The sequence below is a fragment of the Amblyomma americanum genome, chromosome 11 (assembly GCF_052857255.1).
Source record: "Amblyomma americanum isolate KBUSLIRL-KWMA chromosome 11, ASM5285725v1, whole genome shotgun sequence".
Taxonomy (NCBI): domain Eukaryota; kingdom Metazoa; phylum Arthropoda; class Arachnida; order Ixodida; family Ixodidae; genus Amblyomma; species Amblyomma americanum.
Genome location: NC_135507.1, coordinates 37,424,494 through 37,433,439, shown reverse-complemented (window position 1 = coordinate 37,433,439; position 8,946 = coordinate 37,424,494).

Genomic DNA, 8,946 nt, shown 5'->3' with positions numbered 1-8,946 from the left:
GTCGGCGGGGATCCTTTGGGATGCCGCGGCCTCCACCGCGCGCTGGATAAGCCAGCGTTGGTCTGCTGGCTTGGAAGTACACAGGAGAGACTCCCACGTCTCTGGGGTGTTTGCGTTGTCTGTGTTGTAATGTGTACAAGTCCACACTATGTGTATGAGTGTGGCCGGAGTTGAGCAGTGTTTACACATGGGGGCTATCTGTTCCGGAAAGATCCTGCTGTATAAGAGGGGGTGTGGGAAGCTGCCAGTTTGTAGTTTGCGCCATTGGACGGCCTCGCGTCTTGTTAGATGGCGGTGTGCGGGACGATATGTGCACCTTTGGAGTCGGTAGTGCTGGAGTATGTCCGTGTAAGTGGTGAGTAGAGAAGCGCGTGGGATATTAGTGTCAGCGGAATCAGGGTGGCTGATCATACTCTCGGCTCGGCAGCTGAGATCTCGAGCGAGAGTGTGTGCCTGGGCGTTTCCGCTGAGCGACTCGTGGGCTGGAGCCCAAAGAAGTAAGCGAGATGTGGAAGAGGGTGCTGTAGAACGTAGAATGTGTAACGCCTGGCAAGAGATACGGCCAGCATCGTAATTGCGAATAGCCTGTTGAGAGACACTGATGACGACTTTGGTATTAGGGTCGGCTAGCGCGAGCGCAATGGCAACCTCCTCAGCTGCGGTGACTGTTTCTGCATTGCGAATGCTGCAGGCTGTGTACCAGCTGCGGTGAGGGGCGAGAGCTACCGCCACCATCGCTGGCCTCGATGGATGGTAAGAGGCGTCCGTATACGTGACGTCCGGACGTCCGCTGAAGCGTTTCTTGAACTGTCGAGCCCGGTCGGCCCGTCTCTCGGCGTGGTGTTCCGGGTGCATCCGTTTGGGAATGGGAGGAATGCGGAGATTTAGGCGATATTCCGATTTAAGTTCAGCGTAACTTGGGGCCGATCTCGGCGGGGAGATCCCAACTTGCTGCAGTACCGCTCGGCCAGCGTGTGTGAGTGAGAGCCGCTCATACTGGGCGGTGAGGGTTGCTTCGATCAATTCGCTCACGGTATTGGAGATTCCGAGAGCCATGAGCTTATGGGTAGCTGTGGACATGGGAAGACCTAGGGCCGTCTTGTATACTTTTCGAAGTGACGCGTCTAGCCGTTCGCTTTCGGCACGAGTGAGACGTAAGTAGGGTCCAGAGTAGGTGATGCAGGAGCAGACGAAAGCTTGAACGAGGCGCCGGAGGTTGGACTCTCGCATGCCATGATGCTTGTTGGAGATTCGCTTAAGGAGGCGTCCGATCTGCACAACCGACTGGTCGATGCGTAGGATCGTGATGTTGTTGCTGCCGTTGGCCTGGAGATGCAAGCCCAGGATCCTGATGTTGTCTGTTCGAGGAATCGGGTTTTCTTGCACCTGGAGGTTGATGTCAGGAAGTATCTTTGAAAGGCGTCGTCCCGGGGAAGGAATGATGATATACTCGGACTTTGTCGCCGAGCACGTGAGGCCAACTGTACTTAGATAATCTCCGATCCGTTCGATCGCGGTCTGTAAAGTCTCTTCCATCTGGCCGTCACTGCCGCGCGTGATCCAAAGTGTGAGGTCGTCAGCATAAATGCTGTGATGCAGGTGGGGGATGTCGGCCAGTAGCTTCGGCAGGCCTATCAGTGCGACGTTAAAAAGCATCGGCGAAAGTACGGCGCCTTGCGGCGTGCCACGGTTTCCCGGAGAGATGATGGAAGGATCTCCCGTGCCGGCTTTAAGTTGCACTGTGCGGTCGGTGAGAAAGTTTCCGATGTACGCATACATGCGATGTCCGACACCGAGAGCTTGAAGTTGTTGAAGAATCGCTTCATGGAGGACGTTGTCGAATGCCTTGGCAACATCGAGGCCGACGATGACTTTCGTGTCTAGTGTACGTCTCATGACTACCTGATGATGGAGAACAAGCATAATGTCCGGGACTGCTAAATGAGGGCGGAAGCCGAACATAGAGTCTGGTAGAAGATGGTTGTCTTCAAGGTATCGTGAGTGTCTGGTCTGGATAACGTGTTCCATCAGCTTCCCAACGCAGGACGTGAGAGAGATGGGACGGAGGTTGGCCAAGGTTGGTGGTTTGCCTGGCTTGGGGATGAGGACTAGATTGGCGCATTTCCACTCTTGAGGGATGGTACCGTTGGCCCAACATTCTTGAAAATAGTCGGTAAGAGCATGAATGGATGCGTCAATTTATTGTTCAGGGAAGAAGTTCGTGATTTCCGCGTGCGTGCGCTTCACCAGAACCAGATGTGCACTGTTTTTGTAGTCCACAATCGCATCCAATGCGTCCAAGGTTCCCTCGTCTTCCCCAGTAAACTGCCTAAAGAGTTTGACGGTGTCCACTACTTGGCTTGCAAGGGGCACAGGACCTTCGACGTCTTGCGTACCGTTCATATGCTTAGGCTCCCCTGGAGCACCATCAGCCTACAAGCCTGGCCAAACAAAACTAGGACCGTGTCTAGGGCTCCTAGCTGTTACTGCTGACACACTACCAACAAGCTGCAAGATGTTACGGGCAAAATCATCATCATTCGACAGAATCATATGTCAGAGATCACTGATTTTGGTAATGATTTCTTCCCGGAAAAACTTTGTTAGGTCGCGTTTGGTAAGGAAATTTTTTCAGTTATTTCGGCTTGATGAGAATATTGAACCCTTTGGGCACCTGCCGGGGAATCAATTTTCTTTCGCTATATCAGAATATTTTTAAGATTGGATTTTTTTATCTATTTTTAAGCCCATTAATAAACATGGCTATCTTAAATCCAAATGTTAACTTGGAAATAATATTTTTCTATGAGGTATATATTGCTGAAATATTATGCTGAACGTGAACACAGCTTACATTAACAACTGCCTATCGGCGTAATTGGAGCACAACTTAAAATTTATAATCTTGGACACATATCATTTACAAAAAATTCACTTCGTCTTTTTCTTACATTAACTGTCATATTGTTTTCAGCACGCCGCTTCAGTGATTACTTCGACCATTTTCACTGCCCGGCTGAGACGATCAAATCTTATAAAAGCAACTTGGAGCAGATTTATTTTTTTAAGTGTCCTTTTGAAAACACATAACACAAAGGAGCGCGAATTTGGGTGAGTAGGTGATGCTTGCAGATAATGACAGAAGAAAGGTTTGAGCATCCAAATAAATTTTATCTATAATTATTTCTGTCCAGCATACATTTAAAGGTTTTTTACTACAAGTAAGGTACAAAATGTAATAACTCCTAGCTTTTTTTCTTGAACACTGTTTATTCAAAAAATTATGAAATTCACAAAGAATGCGGCCGTAAATATGCCGGACGTACTACATTACCTTTCAATGCAATCTCAGTCGATTTGCATGGCTTTGCGGCATCGTGTAACTGGGGCATACATGACTTCTACAAAGGACACAACATAGTGACTTCTTTCTTATTCATGCTTTGTCTTTCTTATTACCAAGCTTTGTCGCATTTTTTCACGAGGCACTTTGCACTACGGCACATCTCTTTCCCAGCACGCCAATCCTTTTGTTCGGGGATTTCAGCTTTCCAGCAATAAAGTGGTCGGACATAGCATTAACAATGCCGAAAAACAACACCGAAAGTGAATTTCTTAACACGTGTCTTACGCTTGGCTTGTCACAGCTTATCTCCACCCCAACAAGGCATAATAATCAGTCTTCCAGTCTGCTCGACCTTCTGTTCACCACATATCCTGATAACCTTTCTTCGCTAACTTTTTGCCCGAGCTCAGGGATCATGCCGTAATTCACGGTACTTATCAATCTCGTATAGCGTACCCGAAAAAAGTAAAGAAAATAACCCTCTACTACAGAGGTGATTACATCGCTTTGAATGAAAAGTTAACTCACTTTAGTTTCTCTTTTCTTGATACGTTCACGTGTCGTTCAGCTGAAGATAACTGGCTAATTTTTAAAACAGAAATGCATGAATTAATCAAAGCCCATTTTCCCACAATTACCGTAACCGAACGACCGTCTTTCCTCCTGGTTAAATAACACGTTAAAGCGCCTTAACAATGAAAAGATACGACTCTATCGCATCGCCAAAGAAAGTAACACGTCACGCGCATGGGAAAAGTACCGCAGCGCTGACAAAATGTTCCAGTCTCTAGCTGCAAAAACTAAGCGATCTTTCTTTTCTACCTTGCTTCCTGATATGCTGCGTACTAACCCCCTCAATTTTATAAGGTTATAAATCCAAGCCAGAAGAAATCCATAAGATTATTTGACCAAAACGACATTCCTCTTCCTGATACTGAAGTTTCAACCACTCTAAACACGGCGTTTTGTTCAGTTTTCACCAAATAACCCGAAGAAGACGACGATGAAGTTGTTCTGTATCAGAACGCTGCATTCACGTCTCTGCAGTTTTTTGGTAATTTGTGCGATATTTTGCCACGGCGATGGAAGTGGAGGCTGCTGGGCCTCTATTGGAACCCGGTGAGTCGGCAGCAGCCGCCCAGAGGAAGCGCCTGCACCGCCAGAGTGACTCGAGCAGCCAGGGCACTGTTGTGTACTCGGTGCCAAGTGAAGATTCCTCGTCCTCGGCCGACGACGGCTTCATACCGGTTGTTGGTAAGAAGGCCAAGCGCAGACTGCGTAGACAAGCCGATTCGTCCTCATCGAGCACGTCAACGGTGTCCCCATCAAGAACGCCAACGATCATCACGGCGCGAAGTTCCTCGGCGCGTACAGCCTTGTTTGTGCCGTTGAACTCCACGAACAACTTGAACCTACTGAACAGGCAAGTCATTTCTATTTATCTGGAGTGCCTCGTACCGAGAGGCATTAAAGATGTCAGAATCAACCCGTTCAAAAACGTCATTGCCATTGATGTGGTGTAGCGAAGTGCACTAGAGAGTTTAACCGCAATCACCTAACTCGGCAACATCAGTGTACGCCCCCTTACCCTTATTCTCCAGGACAGCGGCACTACGGCTGGCGTAATCTACAACGTCGACATCGCCATCAGTGACGCAGATTTACACATGTTGATCAAGCCGGCAACCAACAGCATTTCCACCTATCAATCTCAGCGGTTATGAAGATCTACATGCATCAAGCTGACCTTCAAGGGTGACTGCATACCATCGTACGTGAAGGTTGGACACGTTCGTCATCCAGTTCGACCTTTTGTGCCTAAGCCACTTCAATGCAGGAAGTGCATGAGGATCGGCCACGTGAGCGGCGTCTGCATCAACTCCATCGTGTGCCCGCGATGCTCCGAGTCACACAGCGGTGACGTTTGCCGCGCGACTACCTTGAAGTGCGCCAACTGCCATGGCCCTGATGACTCTTCCTCGAAAGACTGCCCCCGTCTGAAGACCGAGCGGGCGGTATTGAAGCAAATGGTGCGAGACCATTCTACGCACAAAGAAGCCGCCGCAAAGGTGCGGCGACGTCGTTCGCGCCGCCGAAGGTCGTCAAAGAAAGCAGTCGCATTTGAGAAGAATGCCCCAAACGCATCTGCAGCTTGTCCGCCTCCACCAAAATCCGTACCAAAACAAGGGAGCCCGGCGCTTGGTGAGGCTGGACCTGTTGCCTCAGATTCAACTTGACCGCCACTGCCAAAGCCTTCTACGCCTGCAGGGTCAGGAATGTTGGCGCACTCAGGGCAGTGTGCAGCGCCTACGACTGATCCAGCCAACAGGCACGATCAAGGCCATGGCCCAGATATGCAAGTGATTGCAATGATAACGTCACTAATGAATGCCATGCGTGCTCTGATTTCCAGCCTACGCACGCCAGCAGCAAAAAAGCGCACTTCAAGTGCTGGACGCGCTACATCCAGTTCTTGCGGCTCTACAGTAGAAGGCATCATGGCTCCTTCGGACCTGTCTTTTCAAAAAAAAGTCAAGCAAGCTTTCATTTTCCAATGGAATGCTCGTGGACTCCAGTCCCGGATTTCCGACTTTCGGCACTACGTCTACGAGAATAACTTCCCCATTCTTGTGATTTGTGAACCGAAGACCCCGGCAATTTTGCGAATATCCGGTTACGAGGTATTTGCATCACCCACGCGAAACAGATCCAGCAAAGTCATCGTCTACATTCGACGTTGACTTACATATGTGCAACATTCAGTTCCTCCGAACGAAGACAATCAATACGTTTGCTTGACAGTGAAGAGCCGAGACCTGACGTTTACGTTACTGGCGGTGTACTTGGCGCCATCAAGTCGTTTCGAAGCCAGAAGGTTGAGAGGTTTGATAGAAGCTAGACCTGCTCCGTGGGTCATTATGGGTGACTTCAATGCTCATCACACTATGTGGGGAGGCGTTAGGATGGACGTTAGGGGAAGACAGCTTGTGTCCTTCGCCTCTGAAGCCTACCGTTGGCGTCCATCGCGTAGCTGCCCTGTCTCCTTCTAAGCGGCAGCAAACCGGGCTAAATGGTCCGTTCGTTACCACGCTTGGTATCTCGCAGGATGTTCTGGGCGCTGGGAGATAAGTAGCTCTCTGCGCATGCACATTCGTTGCCCGCAATGTCACTGCGTACAGGAAATTAAAACTGTCTATTGTTACAGCTACCGTCTTGGTACCTTAATTGGTTTTCATGTTCTATGAAACCTTACTTTGAGACTGTTTTTCACCATAGCCCACAGAGAAAAATATTTAAAATAACTACCACCTCCCTCTTTCTACGTTTTGAGACTTTCAGCTACTTTTTTTGTATGTGTGTCTTAACAAGCCCTTCGGTTCACTTCATTTGCCTGCGCTATAAAGACTGCATGTAGCTTTACTTTTATTGGGTGTGCTTGAAACATACCTCATGATCCATTAAAAAATTAGACAAATCTGCGTTTCTCATTGTACAATATTTCATTGTTGCTATAAAACATTATGTTGGGAGAGCGCAGTGGAGGTCAATGGTGTGAGCACAATTATCTGAGGTTCCGCAGCGTAAATTGATTTCGTGCTGCAGTTTGGCAGTATATGGCTTTGACCTGCAATCAAATGAGGCCGCCATGGTTATGATTGGGTGGCCCAGCTATGGGTTCAGCAGTTAACGGCCTTACCCACAAGTTGTCAAGATGGTTCCCAATATTTTTCCAGTATGCGCTTAGATCTAAAATAATGAGGTTTTGCATCGTATGATGTCAAAAATGCCCGACAGCAGCAGTACAGGAAAAGGAACCCGTTTGAAGACGAATTTACTTGGCTTATTCGTGGCGAACTAAAGGGCACTGTAGACAAATATTACAGCTGGAAATATGAAGAATCTTGCTAAAAGGAGGATAGCAGCCTCATAGGATGAAAATATATGATAAATATCTGCTATGCGGCTAGTCGGGGGCAGTGAGTAATCAAACATGGCTAGAGGTATTTTGAGAAAATGAAACAATTATATTTATTTATTTATTTATACAAATACCTCACAGGTTCCACACTTGGAACATAGTGTGAGGGGAGGGGTTACAATATTTAGCAGACAATAGATGGTACAAAGTGGAAAGAACAAAAAATAAACAATATTAAACACATTGGTCTGCAAACAATGATTACACCGTACATGAAAAAAAAAGCCGTAATATATTGACACAGAGGAAAAACAGCAAACAAATAGTGGCACTGCATGGATTTGACAACACATACGAAAACAATTTATGTACAATATCATGGATGCATGAAGGTGGTCAATTCGTTTTTGAAGATTAATGGGTCACGTATGGTAGCAATGCAATCCGGAAGGCCATTCCAACACTTGATAGCACGTGGCAAAGCAGAAGAATTAAACGCGAGTGTTCGGCCGAATAGACGTTGGAAGCTAAGATTATTATGTAGGCGACGTGAAGTGCGCATTGCACGTGTAAGTGGCAGTGTGGACGCGTGACGACTGTATATTAGTTTCTGTAGTAAGCAAAGAAGTGCGATATCCCTACGTGTCTGTAAACTTATTAGCGATAAAGATAACTTGATGCTTGTTACGCTGGAATGACGGTTGTAGTCGTGAGAAATAAAACGCGCTGCACGGTTCTGAATTGCTTCGAGTGAATGAACTAAATAAGCCTGATGTGGTGACCAGATGGCTGATGCATATTCGAGTTGGGGACGGACAAATGTTAAGTATGCTAGCTTGCGGGTAGAAACAGGTGCGCTATGAAGATTTCTTATCAGGTAGCCAAGCGTGCGCGATGCTTTAGCAGTTATGCATTGAATATGTTCGGCCCAAGAAAGATTTGAAGTCAGATAAACGCCAAGGTATTTATAGGAAGACGTGCGGGATAGTGTGACACTGTTAAGGGAATAAGTGAATAGCGAGTTTGAATGCTTCCGGCTAACTGTCATGATTTTACATTTGTCAGTATTAAGTGTCATTTGCCATGATGTGCACCAGTTAGCTACACATTCAAGGTCCTGCTGAAGAATTGCATGGTCAGTGGTTGAGCGGATTTGGCGATAAATTATGCAGTCATCGGCGAACAGTCGGACGGATTATGTAAGATGCGATGGCAGGTCATTTATGAAAATTGAAAATAATAAGGGACCGAGAACACTTCCCTGAGGGACGCCAGAAGTGACGTCACTAAGGGGTGATGAAAAGTTGTTTGTTACCGTGAACTGCTTACGAAAAGATATGAAGTTCCGGATCCAGGAGACAGTTAGCGAGTCTAAATTAAGCGACGATATTTTAGCTATAAGGCGACAATGGGCAACACGGTCAAACGCTCTGGAAAAGTCAATGCATATGCAGTCAGTCTGGTAGTTTTCATCCATGTTCTTGAATAAATCACTGGTAAGTTCAATTAGTTGTGTATCACAGAAAAACCCTTTTCTGAATCCGTGCTGGCGTGGGAAAAAGAAATCATTGTTCTCAAGATGGCGCGCGACGTTAGATGCAACGATGTGTTCAAGTAACTTACATGGAATACTCGTTAGTGATATGGGGCGGTAGTTACTAACTGTGTTTTTGTCGCCAGA